The 17,037-nt window shown below is 48.7% G+C and overlaps 34 non-coding genes across 34 annotated transcripts; all 34 read right to left on the bottom strand.

Annotated features, from left to right (window-relative positions):
• Positions 1 to 159: 159 nt before the first annotated feature.
• Positions 160 to 323, bottom strand: LOC145235108 (U1 spliceosomal RNA). The gene has a single exon (XR_013861615.1). It is a non-coding gene; the product is annotated as a U1 spliceosomal RNA (small nuclear RNA).
• Positions 324 to 580: 257 nt separating this feature from the next.
• LOC145235233 (U2 spliceosomal RNA) lies at positions 581 to 778 on the bottom strand. Its single transcript, XR_013861735.1, has one exon. It is a non-coding gene; the product is annotated as a U2 spliceosomal RNA (small nuclear RNA).
• A 382-nt stretch (positions 779 to 1,160) lies between these two features.
• LOC145235107 (U1 spliceosomal RNA) lies at positions 1,161 to 1,324 on the bottom strand. Its single transcript, XR_013861614.1, has one exon. It is a non-coding gene; the product is annotated as a U1 spliceosomal RNA (small nuclear RNA).
• A 257-nt stretch (positions 1,325 to 1,581) lies between these two features.
• LOC145235232 (U2 spliceosomal RNA) lies at positions 1,582 to 1,779 on the bottom strand. The gene has a single exon (XR_013861734.1). It is a non-coding gene; the product is annotated as a U2 spliceosomal RNA (small nuclear RNA).
• A 382-nt stretch (positions 1,780 to 2,161) lies between these two features.
• On the bottom strand, positions 2,162 to 2,325 carry LOC145235106 (U1 spliceosomal RNA). Its single transcript, XR_013861613.1, has one exon. It is a non-coding gene; the product is annotated as a U1 spliceosomal RNA (small nuclear RNA).
• Positions 2,326 to 2,582: 257 nt separating this feature from the next.
• LOC145235231 (U2 spliceosomal RNA) lies at positions 2,583 to 2,780 on the bottom strand. Its single transcript, XR_013861733.1, has one exon. It is a non-coding gene; the product is annotated as a U2 spliceosomal RNA (small nuclear RNA).
• A 382-nt stretch (positions 2,781 to 3,162) lies between these two features.
• LOC145235105 (U1 spliceosomal RNA) lies at positions 3,163 to 3,326 on the bottom strand. The gene has a single exon (XR_013861612.1). It is a non-coding gene; the product is annotated as a U1 spliceosomal RNA (small nuclear RNA).
• A 257-nt stretch (positions 3,327 to 3,583) lies between these two features.
• LOC145235229 (U2 spliceosomal RNA) lies at positions 3,584 to 3,781 on the bottom strand. The gene has a single exon (XR_013861731.1). It is a non-coding gene; the product is annotated as a U2 spliceosomal RNA (small nuclear RNA).
• A 382-nt stretch (positions 3,782 to 4,163) lies between these two features.
• LOC145235104 (U1 spliceosomal RNA) lies at positions 4,164 to 4,327 on the bottom strand. The gene has a single exon (XR_013861611.1). It is a non-coding gene; the product is annotated as a U1 spliceosomal RNA (small nuclear RNA).
• A 257-nt stretch (positions 4,328 to 4,584) lies between these two features.
• LOC145235228 (U2 spliceosomal RNA) lies at positions 4,585 to 4,782 on the bottom strand. The gene has a single exon (XR_013861730.1). It is a non-coding gene; the product is annotated as a U2 spliceosomal RNA (small nuclear RNA).
• Positions 4,783 to 5,164: 382 nt separating this feature from the next.
• Positions 5,165 to 5,328, bottom strand: LOC145235102 (U1 spliceosomal RNA). The gene has a single exon (XR_013861609.1). It is a non-coding gene; the product is annotated as a U1 spliceosomal RNA (small nuclear RNA).
• A 257-nt stretch (positions 5,329 to 5,585) lies between these two features.
• Positions 5,586 to 5,783, bottom strand: LOC145235227 (U2 spliceosomal RNA). Its single transcript, XR_013861729.1, has one exon. It is a non-coding gene; the product is annotated as a U2 spliceosomal RNA (small nuclear RNA).
• A 382-nt stretch (positions 5,784 to 6,165) lies between these two features.
• LOC145235101 (U1 spliceosomal RNA) lies at positions 6,166 to 6,329 on the bottom strand. The gene has a single exon (XR_013861608.1). It is a non-coding gene; the product is annotated as a U1 spliceosomal RNA (small nuclear RNA).
• Positions 6,330 to 6,586: 257 nt separating this feature from the next.
• LOC145235226 (U2 spliceosomal RNA) lies at positions 6,587 to 6,784 on the bottom strand. The gene has a single exon (XR_013861728.1). It is a non-coding gene; the product is annotated as a U2 spliceosomal RNA (small nuclear RNA).
• Positions 6,785 to 7,166: 382 nt separating this feature from the next.
• Positions 7,167 to 7,330, bottom strand: LOC145235100 (U1 spliceosomal RNA). Its single transcript, XR_013861607.1, has one exon. It is a non-coding gene; the product is annotated as a U1 spliceosomal RNA (small nuclear RNA).
• A 257-nt stretch (positions 7,331 to 7,587) lies between these two features.
• On the bottom strand, positions 7,588 to 7,785 carry LOC145235225 (U2 spliceosomal RNA). Its single transcript, XR_013861727.1, has one exon. It is a non-coding gene; the product is annotated as a U2 spliceosomal RNA (small nuclear RNA).
• A 382-nt stretch (positions 7,786 to 8,167) lies between these two features.
• LOC145235099 (U1 spliceosomal RNA) lies at positions 8,168 to 8,331 on the bottom strand. Its single transcript, XR_013861606.1, has one exon. It is a non-coding gene; the product is annotated as a U1 spliceosomal RNA (small nuclear RNA).
• A 257-nt stretch (positions 8,332 to 8,588) lies between these two features.
• LOC145235224 (U2 spliceosomal RNA) lies at positions 8,589 to 8,786 on the bottom strand. The gene has a single exon (XR_013861726.1). It is a non-coding gene; the product is annotated as a U2 spliceosomal RNA (small nuclear RNA).
• A 382-nt stretch (positions 8,787 to 9,168) lies between these two features.
• LOC145235098 (U1 spliceosomal RNA) lies at positions 9,169 to 9,332 on the bottom strand. Its single transcript, XR_013861605.1, has one exon. It is a non-coding gene; the product is annotated as a U1 spliceosomal RNA (small nuclear RNA).
• A 257-nt stretch (positions 9,333 to 9,589) lies between these two features.
• Positions 9,590 to 9,787, bottom strand: LOC145235223 (U2 spliceosomal RNA). The gene has a single exon (XR_013861725.1). It is a non-coding gene; the product is annotated as a U2 spliceosomal RNA (small nuclear RNA).
• A 382-nt stretch (positions 9,788 to 10,169) lies between these two features.
• Positions 10,170 to 10,333, bottom strand: LOC145235097 (U1 spliceosomal RNA). The gene has a single exon (XR_013861604.1). It is a non-coding gene; the product is annotated as a U1 spliceosomal RNA (small nuclear RNA).
• Positions 10,334 to 10,590: 257 nt separating this feature from the next.
• LOC145235222 (U2 spliceosomal RNA) lies at positions 10,591 to 10,788 on the bottom strand. Its single transcript, XR_013861724.1, has one exon. It is a non-coding gene; the product is annotated as a U2 spliceosomal RNA (small nuclear RNA).
• Positions 10,789 to 11,170: 382 nt separating this feature from the next.
• On the bottom strand, positions 11,171 to 11,334 carry LOC145235096 (U1 spliceosomal RNA). Its single transcript, XR_013861603.1, has one exon. It is a non-coding gene; the product is annotated as a U1 spliceosomal RNA (small nuclear RNA).
• A 257-nt stretch (positions 11,335 to 11,591) lies between these two features.
• Positions 11,592 to 11,789, bottom strand: LOC145235221 (U2 spliceosomal RNA). Its single transcript, XR_013861723.1, has one exon. It is a non-coding gene; the product is annotated as a U2 spliceosomal RNA (small nuclear RNA).
• A 382-nt stretch (positions 11,790 to 12,171) lies between these two features.
• Positions 12,172 to 12,335, bottom strand: LOC145235095 (U1 spliceosomal RNA). Its single transcript, XR_013861602.1, has one exon. It is a non-coding gene; the product is annotated as a U1 spliceosomal RNA (small nuclear RNA).
• Positions 12,336 to 12,592: 257 nt separating this feature from the next.
• On the bottom strand, positions 12,593 to 12,790 carry LOC145235220 (U2 spliceosomal RNA). The gene has a single exon (XR_013861722.1). It is a non-coding gene; the product is annotated as a U2 spliceosomal RNA (small nuclear RNA).
• Positions 12,791 to 13,172: 382 nt separating this feature from the next.
• On the bottom strand, positions 13,173 to 13,336 carry LOC145235094 (U1 spliceosomal RNA). The gene has a single exon (XR_013861601.1). It is a non-coding gene; the product is annotated as a U1 spliceosomal RNA (small nuclear RNA).
• A 257-nt stretch (positions 13,337 to 13,593) lies between these two features.
• On the bottom strand, positions 13,594 to 13,791 carry LOC145235217 (U2 spliceosomal RNA). Its single transcript, XR_013861720.1, has one exon. It is a non-coding gene; the product is annotated as a U2 spliceosomal RNA (small nuclear RNA).
• Positions 13,792 to 14,173: 382 nt separating this feature from the next.
• Positions 14,174 to 14,337, bottom strand: LOC145235093 (U1 spliceosomal RNA). The gene has a single exon (XR_013861600.1). It is a non-coding gene; the product is annotated as a U1 spliceosomal RNA (small nuclear RNA).
• A 257-nt stretch (positions 14,338 to 14,594) lies between these two features.
• Positions 14,595 to 14,792, bottom strand: LOC145235216 (U2 spliceosomal RNA). Its single transcript, XR_013861719.1, has one exon. It is a non-coding gene; the product is annotated as a U2 spliceosomal RNA (small nuclear RNA).
• A 382-nt stretch (positions 14,793 to 15,174) lies between these two features.
• On the bottom strand, positions 15,175 to 15,338 carry LOC145235091 (U1 spliceosomal RNA). The gene has a single exon (XR_013861598.1). It is a non-coding gene; the product is annotated as a U1 spliceosomal RNA (small nuclear RNA).
• Positions 15,339 to 15,595: 257 nt separating this feature from the next.
• Positions 15,596 to 15,793, bottom strand: LOC145235215 (U2 spliceosomal RNA). The gene has a single exon (XR_013861718.1). It is a non-coding gene; the product is annotated as a U2 spliceosomal RNA (small nuclear RNA).
• Positions 15,794 to 16,175: 382 nt separating this feature from the next.
• Positions 16,176 to 16,339, bottom strand: LOC145235090 (U1 spliceosomal RNA). The gene has a single exon (XR_013861597.1). It is a non-coding gene; the product is annotated as a U1 spliceosomal RNA (small nuclear RNA).
• A 257-nt stretch (positions 16,340 to 16,596) lies between these two features.
• LOC145235214 (U2 spliceosomal RNA) lies at positions 16,597 to 16,794 on the bottom strand. Its single transcript, XR_013861717.1, has one exon. It is a non-coding gene; the product is annotated as a U2 spliceosomal RNA (small nuclear RNA).
• Positions 16,795 to 17,037: the final 243 nt, after the last annotated feature.

The following is a 17,037-nucleotide window of genomic DNA, read 5'->3' as shown; positions in this document are numbered from 1 at the left end:
ATATACATTCAATCAGATACGTAGCTATGCGTTGCAGACACATTGCTATGGCGATGCGACGCTCCCCGGGTCGGCAATTACGCCTGTCTGGGAGAGAAAGCGCGAAGAGCAGCAGGAAGCAAACTGACCAGAGAGAACAAGCGATTGATTAAGAATAATACGGGGTTAGCGCGAACGCAGACCCCACTAACAGAAATTGTACGGCCGAGTTACCCACATTTGGGGTAATCGCAAGGGTCAGCTAGGCCAAAGTGCAATGGCTAAGCCTCGCCTTGGGCCCACCGCCGGCCTGATCACGGTGAAGGCCCCCGTCAGGTAAGTATGATTTGGTTAACTTCAAGATCGACCCTCTTCATCTATACTTTTTTAGCGTTTGTTGTGAAAACGCCGACGTAATCGGACGTTTTCTCTACGCCCGATTGTTTCCCAATCGGCGGGTGGTACGGTACGTAGTAATTAGAACAGCAGGCTTGCGACGGTTTTAGCGCATGAAAATGTTGGCTACGAGGTGAGAAAAGAGGGTTTACAACAATATACGACGAAGAACTGGGATGAATTGCTTGATTTTCCCACCAAAGTGGGAATGTGGGCCGTGCCTGGAGGTAGTGCAATACCAGGACAACCCGTGGGCAGGGCGAGGCAAGCCTCGGCACCATACCCCCTGTCCAAAAATCAGGTTAATACAAAGACATGCAAGCGAATCGCTTGCGTCCCAGGTATTAAACTGAGAAGAACAGATACTACACTTGATCTTAGCTCTAAAGAGCCGAGAAGCGATGCCTAAACATATATTTAGGCCAACCAGAGCCTCACCTGTACAACTTCTGTTTGCTGGGGGCTCAGTGCAGCGCGAAACGTTTTTCCGAGGACCAAAACGATCGAGTAGCAGTCGTCATTCGACTCCCCTGGCACTATAGCCATGACAGCTTTGTTGTGTTCTAATTCAAATTATATTTACGAATATATGACGTCACCAGGTGCATGGCAATAATATTTTTCTGATATACATTCAATCAGATACGTAGCTATGCGTTGCAGACACATTGCTATGGCGATGCGACGCTCCCCGGGTCGGCAATTACGCCTGTCTGGGAGAGAAAGCGCGAAGAGCAGCAGGAAGCAAACTGACCAGAGAGAACAAGCGATTGATTAAGAATAATACGGGGTTAGCGCGAACGCAGACCCCACTAACAGAAATTGTACGGCCGAGTTACCCACATTTGGGGTAATCGCAAGGGTCAGCTAGGCCAAAGTGCAATGGCTAAGCCTCGCCTTGGGCCCACCGCCGGCCTGATCACGGTGAAGGCCCCCGTCAGGTAAGTATGATTTGGTTAACTTCAAGATCGACCCTCTTCATCTATACTTTTTTAGCGTTTGTTGTGAAAACGCCGACGTAATCGGACGTTTTCTCTACGCCCGATTGTTTCCCAATCGGCGGGTGGTACGGTACGTAGTAATTAGAACAGCAGGCTTGCGACGGTTTTAGCGCATGAAAATGTTGGCTACGAGGTGAGAAAAGAGGGTTTACAACAATATACGACGAAGAACTGGGATGAATTGCTTGATTTTCCCACCAAAGTGGGAATGTGGGCCGTGCCTGGAGGTAGTGCAATACCAGGACAACCCGTGGGCAGGGCGAGGCAAGCCTCGGCACCATACCCCCTGTCCAAAAATCAGGTTAATACAAAGACATGCAAGCGAATCGCTTGCGTCCCAGGTATTAAACTGAGAAGAACAGATACTACACTTGATCTTAGCTCTAAAGAGCCGAGAAGCGATGCCTAAACATATATTTAGGCCAACCAGAGCCTCACCTGTACAACTTCTGTTTGCTGGGGGCTCAGTGCAGCGCGAAACGTTTTTCCGAGGACCAAAACGATCGAGTAGCAGTCGTCATTCGACTCCCCTGGCACTATAGCCATGACAGCTTTGTTGTGTTCTAATTCAAATTATATTTACGAATATATGACGTCACCAGGTGCATGGCAATAATATTTTTCTGATATACATTCAATCAGATACGTAGCTATGCGTTGCAGACACATTGCTATGGCGATGCGACGCTCCCCGGGTCGGCAATTACGCCTGTCTGGGAGAGAAAGCGCGAAGAGCAGCAGGAAGCAAACTGACCAGAGAGAACAAGCGATTGATTAAGAATAATACGGGGTTAGCGCGAACGCAGACCCCACTAACAGAAATTGTACGGCCGAGTTACCCACATTTGGGGTAATCGCAAGGGTCAGCTAGGCCAAAGTGCAATGGCTAAGCCTCGCCTTGGGCCCACCGCCGGCCTGATCACGGTGAAGGCCCCCGTCAGGTAAGTATGATTTGGTTAACTTCAAGATCGACCCTCTTCATCTATACTTTTTTAGCGTTTGTTGTGAAAACGCCGACGTAATCGGACGTTTTCTCTACGCCCGATTGTTTCCCAATCGGCGGGTGGTACGGTACGTAGTAATTAGAACAGCAGGCTTGCGACGGTTTTAGCGCATGAAAATGTTGGCTACGAGGTGAGAAAAGAGGGTTTACAACAATATACGACGAAGAACTGGGATGAATTGCTTGATTTTCCCACCAAAGTGGGAATGTGGGCCGTGCCTGGAGGTAGTGCAATACCAGGACAACCCGTGGGCAGGGCGAGGCAAGCCTCGGCACCATACCCCCTGTCCAAAAATCAGGTTAATACAAAGACATGCAAGCGAATCGCTTGCGTCCCAGGTATTAAACTGAGAAGAACAGATACTACACTTGATCTTAGCTCTAAAGAGCCGAGAAGCGATGCCTAAACATATATTTAGGCCAACCAGAGCCTCACCTGTACAACTTCTGTTTGCTGGGGGCTCAGTGCAGCGCGAAACGTTTTTCCGAGGACCAAAACGATCGAGTAGCAGTCGTCATTCGACTCCCCTGGCACTATAGCCATGACAGCTTTGTTGTGTTCTAATTCAAATTATATTTACGAATATATGACGTCACCAGGTGCATGGCAATAATATTTTTCTGATATACATTCAATCAGATACGTAGCTATGCGTTGCAGACACATTGCAATGGCGATGCGACGCTCCCCGGGTCGGCAATTACGCCTGTCTGGGAGAGAAAGCGCGAAGAGCAGCAGGAAGCAAACTGACCAGAGAGAACAAGCGATTGATTAAGAATAATACGGGGTTAGCGCGAACGCAGACCCCACTAACAGAAATTGTACGGCCGAGTTACCCACATTTGGGGTAATCGCAAGGGTCAGCTAGGCCAAAGTGCAATGGCTAAGCCTCGCCTTGGGCCCACCGCCGGCCTGATCACGGTGAAGGCCCCCGTCAGGTAAGTATGATTTGGTTAACTTCAAGATCGACCCTCTTCATCTATACTTTTTTAGCGTTTGTTGTGAAAACGCCGACGTAATCGGACGTTTTCTCTACGCCCGATTGTTTCCCAATCGGCGGGTGGTACGGTACGTAGTAATTAGAACAGCAGGCTTGCGACGGTTTTAGCGCATGAAAATGTTGGCTACGAGGTGAGAAAAGAGGGTTTACAACAATATACGACGAAGAACTGGGATGAATTGCTTGATTTTCCCACCAAAGTGGGAATGTGGGCCGTGCCTGGAGGTAGTGCAATACCAGGACAACCCGTGGGCAGGGCGAGGCAAGCCTCGGCACCATACCCCCTGTCCAAAAATCAGGTTAATACAAAGACATGCAAGCGAATCGCTTGCGTCCCAGGTATTAAACTGAGAAGAACAGATACTACACTTGATCTTAGCTCTAAAGAGCCGAGAAGCGATGCCTAAACATATATTTAGGCCAACCAGAGCCTCACCTGTACAACTTCTGTTTGCTGGGGGCTCAGTGCAGCGCGAAACGTTTTTCCGAGGACCAAAACGATCGAGTAGCAGTCGTCATTCGACTCCCCTGGCACTATAGCCATGACAGCTTTGTTGTGTTCTAATTCAAATTATATTTACGAATATATGACGTCACCAGGTGCATGGCAATAATATTTTTCTGATATACATTCAATCAGATACGTAGCTATGCGTTGCAGACACATTGCAATGGCGATGCGACGCTCCCCGGGTCGGCAATTACGCCTGTCTGGGAGAGAAAGCGCGAAGAGCAGCAGGAAGCAAACTGACCAGAGAGAACAAGCGATTGATTAAGAATAATACGGGGTTAGCGCGAACGCAGACCCCACTAACAGAAATTGTACGGCCGAGTTACCCACATTTGGGGTAATCGCAAGGGTCAGCTAGGCCAAAGTGCAATGGCTAAGCCTCGCCTTGGGCCCACCGCCGGCCTGATCACGGTGAAGGCCCCCGTCAGGTAAGTATGATTTGGTTAACTTCAAGATCGACCCTCTTCATCTATACTTTTTTAGCGTTTGTTGTGAAAACGCCGACGTAATCGGACGTTTTCTCTACGCCCGATTGTTTCCCAATCGGCGGGTGGTACGGTACGTAGTAATTAGAACAGCAGGCTTGCGACGGTTTTAGCGCATGAAAATGTTGGCTACGAGGTGAGAAAAGAGGGTTTACAACAATATACGACGAAGAACTGGGATGAATTGCTTGATTTTCCCACCAAAGTGGGAATGTGGGCCGTGCCTGGAGGTAGTGCAATACCAGGACAACCCGTGGGCAGGGCGAGGCAAGCCTCGGCACCATACCCCCTGTCCAAAAATCAGGTTAATACAAAGACATGCAAGCGAATCGCTTGCGTCCCAGGTATTAAACTGAGAAGAACAGATACTACACTTGATCTTAGCTCTAAAGAGCCGAGAAGCGATGCCTAAACATATATTTAGGCCAACCAGAGCCTCACCTGTACAACTTCTGTTTGCTGGGGGCTCAGTGCAGCGCGAAACGTTTTTCCGAGGACCAAAACGATCGAGTAGCAGTCGTCATTCGACTCCCCTGGCACTATAGCCATGACAGCTTTGTTGTGTTCTAATTCAAATTATATTTACGAATATATGACGTCACCAGGTGCATGGCAATAATATTTTTCTGATATACATTCAATCAGATACGTAGCTATGCGTTGCAGACACATTGCTATGGCGATGCGACGCTCCCCGGGTCGGCAATTACGCCTGTCTGGGAGAGAAAGCGCGAAGAGCAGCAGGAAGCAAACTGACCAGAGAGAACAAGCGATTGATTAAGAATAATACGGGGTTAGCGCGAACGCAGACCCCACTAACAGAAATTGTACGGCCGAGTTACCCACATTTGGGGTAATCGCAAGGGTCAGCTAGGCCAAAGTGCAATGGCTAAGCCTCGCCTTGGGCCCACCGCCGGCCTGATCACGGTGAAGGCCCCCGTCAGGTAAGTATGATTTGGTTAACTTCAAGATCGACCCTCTTCATCTATACTTTTTTAGCGTTTGTTGTGAAAACGCCGACGTAATCGGACGTTTTCTCTACGCCCGATTGTTTCCCAATCGGCGGGTGGTACGGTACGTAGTAATTAGAACAGCAGGCTTGCGACGGTTTTAGCGCATGAAAATGTTGGCTACGAGGTGAGAAAAGAGGGTTTACAACAATATACGACGAAGAACTGGGATGAATTGCTTGATTTTCCCACCAAAGTGGGAATGTGGGCCGTGCCTGGAGGTAGTGCAATACCAGGACAACCCGTGGGCAGGGCGAGGCAAGCCTCGGCACCATACCCCCTGTCCAAAAATCAGGTTAATACAAAGACATGCAAGCGAATCGCTTGCGTCCCAGGTATTAAACTGAGAAGAACAGATACTACACTTGATCTTAGCTCTAAAGAGCCGAGAAGCGATGCCTAAACATATATTTAGGCCAACCAGAGCCTCACCTGTACAACTTCTGTTTGCTGGGGGCTCAGTGCAGCGCGAAACGTTTTTCCGAGGACCAAAACGATCGAGTAGCAGTCGTCATTCGACTCCCCTGGCACTATAGCCATGACAGCTTTGTTGTGTTCTAATTCAAATTATATTTACGAATATATGACGTCACCAGGTGCATGGCAATAATATTTTTCTGATATACATTCAATCAGATACGTAGCTATGCGTTGCAGACACATTGCTATGGCGATGCGACGCTCCCCGGGTCGGCAATTACGCCTGTCTGGGAGAGAAAGCGCGAAGAGCAGCAGGAAGCAAACTGACCAGAGAGAACAAGCGATTGATTAAGAATAATACGGGGTTAGCGCGAACGCAGACCCCACTAACAGAAATTGTACGGCCGAGTTACCCACATTTGGGGTAATCGCAAGGGTCAGCTAGGCCAAAGTGCAATGGCTAAGCCTCGCCTTGGGCCCACCGCCGGCCTGATCACGGTGAAGGCCCCCGTCAGGTAAGTATGATTTGGTTAACTTCAAGATCGACCCTCTTCATCTATACTTTTTTAGCGTTTGTTGTGAAAACGCCGACGTAATCGGACGTTTTCTCTACGCCCGATTGTTTCCCAATCGGCGGGTGGTACGGTACGTAGTAATTAGAACAGCAGGCTTGCGACGGTTTTAGCGCATGAAAATGTTGGCTACGAGGTGAGAAAAGAGGGTTTACAACAATATACGACGAAGAACTGGGATGAATTGCTTGATTTTCCCACCAAAGTGGGAATGTGGGCCGTGCCTGGAGGTAGTGCAATACCAGGACAACCCGTGGGCAGGGCGAGGCAAGCCTCGGCACCATACCCCCTGTCCAAAAATCAGGTTAATACAAAGACATGCAAGCGAATCGCTTGCGTCCCAGGTATTAAACTGAGAAGAACAGATACTACACTTGATCTTAGCTCTAAAGAGCCGAGAAGCGATGCCTAAACATATATTTAGGCCAACCAGAGCCTCACCTGTACAACTTCTGTTTGCTGGGGGCTCAGTGCAGCGCGAAACGTTTTTCCGAGGACCAAAACGATCGAGTAGCAGTCGTCATTCGACTCCCCTGGCACTATAGCCATGACAGCTTTGTTGTGTTCTAATTCAAATTATATTTACGAATATATGACGTCACCAGGTGCATGGCAATAATATTTTTCTGATATACATTCAATCAGATACGTAGCTATGCGTTGCAGACACATTGCTATGGCGATGCGACGCTCCCCGGGTCGGCAATTACGCCTGTCTGGGAGAGAAAGCGCGAAGAGCAGCAGGAAGCAAACTGACCAGAGAGAACAAGCGATTGATTAAGAATAATACGGGGTTAGCGCGAACGCAGACCCCACTAACAGAAATTGTACGGCCGAGTTACCCACATTTGGGGTAATCGCAAGGGTCAGCTAGGCCAAAGTGCAATGGCTAAGCCTCGCCTTGGGCCCACCGCCGGCCTGATCACGGTGAAGGCCCCCGTCAGGTAAGTATGATTTGGTTAACTTCAAGATCGACCCTCTTCATCTATACTTTTTTAGCGTTTGTTGTGAAAACGCCGACGTAATCGGACGTTTTCTCTACGCCCGATTGTTTCCCAATCGGCGGGTGGTACGGTACGTAGTAATTAGAACAGCAGGCTTGCGACGGTTTTAGCGCATGAAAATGTTGGCTACGAGGTGAGAAAAGAGGGTTTACAACAATATACGACGAAGAACTGGGATGAATTGCTTGATTTTCCCACCAAAGTGGGAATGTGGGCCGTGCCTGGAGGTAGTGCAATACCAGGACAACCCGTGGGCAGGGCGAGGCAAGCCTCGGCACCATACCCCCTGTCCAAAAATCAGGTTAATACAAAGACATGCAAGCGAATCGCTTGCGTCCCAGGTATTAAACTGAGAAGAACAGATACTACACTTGATCTTAGCTCTAAAGAGCCGAGAAGCGATGCCTAAACATATATTTAGGCCAACCAGAGCCTCACCTGTACAACTTCTGTTTGCTGGGGGCTCAGTGCAGCGCGAAACGTTTTTCCGAGGACCAAAACGATCGAGTAGCAGTCGTCATTCGACTCCCCTGGCACTATAGCCATGACAGCTTTGTTGTGTTCTAATTCAAATTATATTTACGAATATATGACGTCACCAGGTGCATGGCAATAATATTTTTCTGATATACATTCAATCAGATACGTAGCTATGCGTTGCAGACACATTGCTATGGCGATGCGACGCTCCCCGGGTCGGCAATTACGCCTGTCTGGGAGAGAAAGCGCGAAGAGCAGCAGGAAGCAAACTGACCAGAGAGAACAAGCGATTGATTAAGAATAATACGGGGTTAGCGCGAACGCAGACCCCACTAACAGAAATTGTACGGCCGAGTTACCCACATTTGGGGTAATCGCAAGGGTCAGCTAGGCCAAAGTGCAATGGCTAAGCCTCGCCTTGGGCCCACCGCCGGCCTGATCACGGTGAAGGCCCCCGTCAGGTAAGTATGATTTGGTTAACTTCAAGATCGACCCTCTTCATCTATACTTTTTTAGCGTTTGTTGTGAAAACGCCGACGTAATCGGACGTTTTCTCTACGCCCGATTGTTTCCCAATCGGCGGGTGGTACGGTACGTAGTAATTAGAACAGCAGGCTTGCGACGGTTTTAGCGCATGAAAATGTTGGCTACGAGGTGAGAAAAGAGGGTTTACAACAATATACGACGAAGAACTGGGATGAATTGCTTGATTTTCCCACCAAAGTGGGAATGTGGGCCGTGCCTGGAGGTAGTGCAATACCAGGACAACCCGTGGGCAGGGCGAGGCAAGCCTCGGCACCATACCCCCTGTCCAAAAATCAGGTTAATACAAAGACATGCAAGCGAATCGCTTGCGTCCCAGGTATTAAACTGAGAAGAACAGATACTACACTTGATCTTAGCTCTAAAGAGCCGAGAAGCGATGCCTAAACATATATTTAGGCCAACCAGAGCCTCACCTGTACAACTTCTGTTTGCTGGGGGCTCAGTGCAGCGCGAAACGTTTTTCCGAGGACCAAAACGATCGAGTAGCAGTCGTCATTCGACTCCCCTGGCACTATAGCCATGACAGCTTTGTTGTGTTCTAATTCAAATTATATTTACGAATATATGACGTCACCAGGTGCATGGCAATAATATTTTTCTGATATACATTCAATCAGATACGTAGCTATGCGTTGCAGACACATTGCTATGGCGATGCGACGCTCCCCGGGTCGGCAATTACGCCTGTCTGGGAGAGAAAGCGCGAAGAGCAGCAGGAAGCAAACTGACCAGAGAGAACAAGCGATTGATTAAGAATAATACGGGGTTAGCGCGAACGCAGACCCCACTAACAGAAATTGTACGGCCGAGTTACCCACATTTGGGGTAATCGCAAGGGTCAGCTAGGCCAAAGTGCAATGGCTAAGCCTCGCCTTGGGCCCACCGCCGGCCTGATCACGGTGAAGGCCCCCGTCAGGTAAGTATGATTTGGTTAACTTCAAGATCGACCCTCTTCATCTATACTTTTTTAGCGTTTGTTGTGAAAACGCCGACGTAATCGGACGTTTTCTCTACGCCCGATTGTTTCCCAATCGGCGGGTGGTACGGTACGTAGTAATTAGAACAGCAGGCTTGCGACGGTTTTAGCGCATGAAAATGTTGGCTACGAGGTGAGAAAAGAGGGTTTACAACAATATACGACGAAGAACTGGGATGAATTGCTTGATTTTCCCACCAAAGTGGGAATGTGGGCCGTGCCTGGAGGTAGTGCAATACCAGGACAACCCGTGGGCAGGGCGAGGCAAGCCTCGGCACCATACCCCCTGTCCAAAAATCAGGTTAATACAAAGACATGCAAGCGAATCGCTTGCGTCCCAGGTATTAAACTGAGAAGAACAGATACTACACTTGATCTTAGCTCTAAAGAGCCGAGAAGCGATGCCTAAACATATATTTAGGCCAACCAGAGCCTCACCTGTACAACTTCTGTTTGCTGGGGGCTCAGTGCAGCGCGAAACGTTTTTCCGAGGACCAAAACGATCGAGTAGCAGTCGTCATTCGACTCCCCTGGCACTATAGCCATGACAGCTTTGTTGTGTTCTAATTCAAATTATATTTACGAATATATGACGTCACCAGGTGCATGGCAATAATATTTTTCTGATATACATTCAATCAGATACGTAGCTATGCGTTGCAGACACATTGCTATGGCGATGCGACGCTCCCCGGGTCGGCAATTACGCCTGTCTGGGAGAGAAAGCGCGAAGAGCAGCAGGAAGCAAACTGACCAGAGAGAACAAGCGATTGATTAAGAATAATACGGGGTTAGCGCGAACGCAGACCCCACTAACAGAAATTGTACGGCCGAGTTACCCACATTTGGGGTAATCGCAAGGGTCAGCTAGGCCAAAGTGCAATGGCTAAGCCTCGCCTTGGGCCCACCGCCGGCCTGATCACGGTGAAGGCCCCCGTCAGGTAAGTATGATTTGGTTAACTTCAAGATCGACCCTCTTCATCTATACTTTTTTAGCGTTTGTTGTGAAAACGCCGACGTAATCGGACGTTTTCTCTACGCCCGATTGTTTCCCAATCGGCGGGTGGTACGGTACGTAGTAATTAGAACAGCAGGCTTGCGACGGTTTTAGCGCATGAAAATGTTGGCTACGAGGTGAGAAAAGAGGGTTTACAACAATATACGACGAAGAACTGGGATGAATTGCTTGATTTTCCCACCAAAGTGGGAATGTGGGCCGTGCCTGGAGGTAGTGCAATACCAGGACAACCCGTGGGCAGGGCGAGGCAAGCCTCGGCACCATACCCCCTGTCCAAAAATCAGGTTAATACAAAGACATGCAAGCGAATCGCTTGCGTCCCAGGTATTAAACTGAGAAGAACAGATACTACACTTGATCTTAGCTCTAAAGAGCCGAGAAGCGATGCCTAAACATATATTTAGGCCAACCAGAGCCTCACCTGTACAACTTCTGTTTGCTGGGGGCTCAGTGCAGCGCGAAACGTTTTTCCGAGGACCAAAACGATCGAGTAGCAGTCGTCATTCGACTCCCCTGGCACTATAGCCATGACAGCTTTGTTGTGTTCTAATTCAAATTATATTTACGAATATATGACGTCACCAGGTGCATGGCAATAATATTTTTCTGATATACATTCAATCAGATACGTAGCTATGCGTTGCAGACACATTGCTATGGCGATGCGACGCTCCCCGGGTCGGCAATTACGCCTGTCTGGGAGAGAAAGCGCGAAGAGCAGCAGGAAGCAAACTGACCAGAGAGAACAAGCGATTGATTAAGAATAATACGGGGTTAGCGCGAACGCAGACCCCACTAACAGAAATTGTACGGCCGAGTTACCCACATTTGGGGTAATCGCAAGGGTCAGCTAGGCCAAAGTGCAATGGCTAAGCCTCGCCTTGGGCCCACCGCCGGCCTGATCACGGTGAAGGCCCCCGTCAGGTAAGTATGATTTGGTTAACTTCAAGATCGACCCTCTTCATCTATACTTTTTTAGCGTTTGTTGTGAAAACGCCGACGTAATCGGACGTTTTCTCTACGCCCGATTGTTTCCCAATCGGCGGGTGGTACGGTACGTAGTAATTAGAACAGCAGGCTTGCGACGGTTTTAGCGCATGAAAATGTTGGCTACGAGGTGAGAAAAGAGGGTTTACAACAATATACGACGAAGAACTGGGATGAATTGCTTGATTTTCCCACCAAAGTGGGAATGTGGGCCGTGCCTGGAGGTAGTGCAATACCAGGACAACCCGTGGGCAGGGCGAGGCAAGCCTCGGCACCATACCCCCTGTCCAAAAATCAGGTTAATACAAAGACATGCAAGCGAATCGCTTGCGTCCCAGGTATTAAACTGAGAAGAACAGATACTACACTTGATCTTAGCTCTAAAGAGCCGAGAAGCGATGCCTAAACATATATTTAGGCCAACCAGAGCCTCACCTGTACAACTTCTGTTTGCTGGGGGCTCAGTGCAGCGCGAAACGTTTTTCCGAGGACCAAAACGATCGAGTAGCAGTCGTCATTCGACTCCCCTGGCACTATAGCCATGACAGCTTTGTTGTGTTCTAATTCAAATTATATTTACGAATATATGACGTCACCAGGTGCATGGCAATAATATTTTTCTGATATACATTCAATCAGATACGTAGCTATGCGTTGCAGACACATTGCTATGGCGATGCGACGCTCCCCGGGTCGGCAATTACGCCTGTCTGGGAGAGAAAGCGCGAAGAGCAGCAGGAAGCAAACTGACCAGAGAGAACAAGCGATTGATTAAGAATAATACGGGGTTAGCGCGAACGCAGACCCCACTAACAGAAATTGTACGGCCGAGTTACCCACATTTGGGGTAATCGCAAGGGTCAGCTAGGCCAAAGTGCAATGGCTAAGCCTCGCCTTGGGCCCACCGCCGGCCTGATCACGGTGAAGGCCCCCGTCAGGTAAGTATGATTTGGTTAACTTCAAGATCGACCCTCTTCATCTATACTTTTTTAGCGTTTGTTGTGAAAACGCCGACGTAATCGGACGTTTTCTCTACGCCCGATTGTTTCCCAATCGGCGGGTGGTACGGTACGTAGTAATTAGAACAGCAGGCTTGCGACGGTTTTAGCGCATGAAAATGTTGGCTACGAGGTGAGAAAAGAGGGTTTACAACAATATACGACGAAGAACTGGGATGAATTGCTTGATTTTCCCACCAAAGTGGGAATGTGGGCCGTGCCTGGAGGTAGTGCAATACCAGGACAACCCGTGGGCAGGGCGAGGCAAGCCTCGGCACCATACCCCCTGTCCAAAAATCAGGTTAATACAAAGACATGCAAGCGAATCGCTTGCGTCCCAGGTATTAAACTGAGAAGAACAGATACTACACTTGATCTTAGCTCTAAAGAGCCGAGAAGCGATGCCTAAACATATATTTAGGCCAACCAGAGCCTCACCTGTACAACTTCTGTTTGCTGGGGGCTCAGTGCAGCGCGAAACGTTTTTCCGAGGACCAAAACGATCGAGTAGCAGTCGTCATTCGACTCCCCTGGCACTATAGCCATGACAGCTTTGTTGTGTTCTAATTCAAATTATATTTACGAATATATGACGTCACCAGGTGCATGGCAATAATATTTTTCTGATATACATTCAATCAGATACGTAGCTATGCGTTGCAGACACATTGCAATGGCGATGCGACGCTCCCCGGGTCGGCAATTACGCCTGTCTGGGAGAGAAAGCGCGAAGAGCAGCAGGAAGCAAACTGACCAGAGAGAACAAGCGATTGATTAAGAATAATACGGGGTTAGCGCGAACGCAGACCCCACTAACAGAAATTGTACGGCCGAGTTACCCACATTTGGGGTAATCGCAAGGGTCAGCTAGGCCAAAGTGCAATGGCTAAGCCTCGCCTTGGGCCCACCGCCGGCCTGATCACGGTGAAGGCCCCCGTCAGGTAAGTATGATTTGGTTAACTTCAAGATCGACCCTCTTCATCTATACTTTTTTAGCGTTTGTTGTGAAAACGCCGACGTAATCGGACGTTTTCTCTACGCCCGATTGTTTCCCAATCGGCGGGTGGTACGGTACGTAGTAATTAGAACAGCAGGCTTGCGACGGTTTTAGCGCATGAAAATGTTGGCTACGAGGTGAGAAAAGAGGGTTTACAACAATATACGACGAAGAACTGGGATGAATTGCTTGATTTTCCCACCAAAGTGGGAATGTGGGCCGTGCCTGGAGGTAGTGCAATACCAGGACAACCCGTGGGCAGGGCGAGGCAAGCCTCGGCACCATACCCCCTGTCCAAAAATCAGGTTAATACAAAGACATGCAAGCGAATCGCTTGCGTCCCAGGTATTAAACTGAGAAGAACAGATACTACACTTGATCTTAGCTCTAAAGAGCCGAGAAGCGATGCCTAAACATATATTTAGGCCAACCAGAGCCTCACCTGTACAACTTCTGTTTGCTGGGGGCTCAGTGCAGCGCGAAACGTTTTTCCGAGGACCAAAACGATCGAGTAGCAGTCGTCATTCGACTCCCCTGGCACTATAGCCATGACAGCTTTGTTGTGTTCTAATTCAAATTATATTTACGAATATATGACGTCACCAGGTGCATGGCAATAATATTTTTCTGATATACATTCAATCAGATACGTAGCTATGCGTTGCAGACACATTGCTATGGCGATGCGACGCTCCCCGGGTCGGCAATTACGCCTGTCTGGGAGAGAAAGCGCGAAGAGCAGCAGGAAGCAAACTGACCAGAGAGAACAAGCGATTGATTAAGAATAATACGGGGTTAGCGCGAACGCAGACCCCACTAACAGAAATTGTACGGCCGAGTTACCCACATTTGGGGTAATCGCAAGGGTCAGCTAGGCCAAAGTGCAATGGCTAAGCCTCGCCTTGGGCCCACCGCCGGCCTGATCACGGTGAAGGCCCCCGTCAGGTAAGTATGATTTGGTTAACTTCAAGATCGACCCTCTTCATCTATACTTTTTTAGCGTTTGTTGTGAAAACGCCGACGTAATCGGACGTTTTCTCTACGCCCGATTGTTTCCCAATCGGCGGGTGGTACGGTACGTAGTAATTAGAACAGCAGGCTTGCGACGGTTTTAGCGCATGAAAATGTTGGCTACGAGGTGAGAAAAGAGGGTTTACAACAATATACGACGAAGAACTGGGATGAATTGCTTGATTTTCCCACCAAAGTGGGAATGTGGGCCGTGCCTGGAGGTAGTGCAATACCAGGACAACCCGTGGGCAGGGCGAGGCAAGCCTCGGCACCATACCCCCTGTCCAAAAATCAGGTTAATACAAAGACATGCAAGCGAATCGCTTGCGTCCCAGGTATTAAACTGAGAAGAACAGATACTACACTTGATCTTAGCTCTAAAGAGCCGAGAAGCGATGCCTAAACATATATTTAGGCCAACCAGAGCCTCACCTGTACAACTTCTGTTTGCTGGGGGCTCAGTGCAGCGCGAAACGTTTTTCCGAGGACCAAAACGATCGAGTAGCAGTCGTCATTCGACTCCCCTGGCACTATAGCCATGACAGCTTTGTTGTGTTCTAATTCAAATTATATTTACGAATATATGACGTCACCAGGTGCATGGCAATAATATTTTTCTGATATACATTCAATCAGATACGTAGCTATGCGTTGCAGACACATTGCAATGGCGATGCGACGCTCCCCGGGTCGGCAATTACGCCTGTCTGGGAGAGAAAGCGCGAAGAGCAGCAGGAAGCAAACTGACCAGAGAGAACAAGCGATTGATTAAGAATAATACGGGGTTAGCGCGAACGCAGACCCCACTAACAGAAATTGTACGGCCGAGTTACCCACATTTGGGGTAATCGCAAGGGTCAGCTAGGCCAAAGTGCAATGGCTAAGCCTCGCCTTGGGCCCACCGCCGGCCTGATCACGGTGAAGGCCCCCGTCAGGTAAGTATGATTTGGTTAACTTCAAGATCGACCCTCTTCATCTATACTTTTTTAGCGTTTGTTGTGAAAACGCCGACGTAATCGGACGTTTTCTCTACGCCCGATTGTTTCCCAATCGGCGGGTGGTACGGTACGTAGTAATTAGAACAGCAGGCTTGCGACGGTTTTAGCGCATGAAAATGTTGGCTACGAGGTGAGAAAAGAGGGTTTACAACAATATACGACGAAGAACTGGGATGAATTGCTTGATTTTCCCACCAAAGTGGGAATGTGGGCCGTGCCTGGAGGTAGTGCAATACCAGGACAACCCGTGGGCAGGGCGAGGCAAGCCTCGGCACCATACCCCCTGTCCAAAAATCAGGTTAATACAAAGACATGCAAGCGAATCGCTTGCGTCCCAGGTATTAAACTGAGAAGAACAGATACTACACTTGATCTTAGCTCTAAAGAGCCGAGAAGCGATGCCTAAACATATATTTAGGCCAACCAGAGCCTCACCTGTACAACTTCTGTTTGCTGGGGGCTCAGTGCAGCGCGAAACGTTTTTCCGAGGACCAAAACGATCGAGTAGCAGTCGTCATTCGACTCCCCTGGCACTATAGCCATGACAGCTTTGTTGTGTTCTAATTCAAATTATATTTACGAATATATGACGTCACCAGGTGCATGGCAATAATATTTTTCTGATATACATTCAATCAGATACGTAGCTATGCGTTGCAGACACATTGCAATGGCGATGCGACGCTCCCCGGGTCGGCAATTACGCCTGTCTGGGAGAGAAAGCGCGAAGAGCAGCAGGAAGCAAACTGACCAGAGAGAACAAGCGATTGATTAAGAATAATACGGGGTTAGCGCGAACGCAGACCCCACTAACAGAAATTGTACGGCCGAGTTACCCACATTTGGGGTAATCGCAAGGGTCAGCTAGGCCAAAGTGCAATGGCTAAGCCTCGCCTTGGGCCCACCGCCGGCCTGATCACGGTGAAGGCCCCCGTCAGGTAAGTATGATTTGGTTAACTTCAAGATCGACCCTCTTCATCTATACTTTTTTAGCGTTTGTTGTGAAAACGCCGACGTAATCGGACGTTTTCTCTACGCCCGATTGTTTCCCAATCGGCGGGTGGTACGGTACGTAGTAATTAGAACAGCAGGCTTGCGACGGTTTTAGCGCATGAAAATGTTGGCTACGAGGTGAGAAAAGAGGGTTTACAACAATATACGACGAAGAACTGGGATGAATTGCTTGATTTTCCCACCAAAGTGGGAATGTGGGCCGTGCCTGGAGGTAGTGCAATACCAGGACAACCCGTGGGCAGGGCGAGGCAAGCCTCGGCACCATACCCCCTGTCCAAAAATCAGGTTAATACAAAGACATGCAAGCGAATCGCTTGCGTCCCAGGTATTAAACTGAGAAGAACAGATACTACACTTGATCTTAGCTCTAAAGAGCCGAGAAGCGATGCCTAAACATATATTTAGGCCAACCAGAGCCTCACCTGTACAACTTCTGTTTGCTGGGGGCTCAGTGCAGCGCGAAACGTTTTTCCGAGGACCAAAACGATCGAGTAGCAGTCGTCATTCGACTCCCCTGGCACTATAGCCATGACAGCTTTGTTGTGTTCTAATTCAAATTATATTTACGAATATATGACGTCACCAGGTGCATGGCAATAATATTTTTCTGATATACATTCAATCAGATAC

This window comes from Phallusia mammillata, chromosome 6, assembly GCF_965637545.1.
Source record: "Phallusia mammillata chromosome 6, kaPhaMamm4.hap1.1, whole genome shotgun sequence".
Taxonomy (NCBI): Eukaryota; Metazoa; Chordata; class Ascidiacea; order Phlebobranchia; family Ascidiidae; genus Phallusia; species Phallusia mammillata.
Note: the sequence above shows the minus strand (reverse complement) of the source record. Positions and strands in the feature narration are given on the sequence as shown.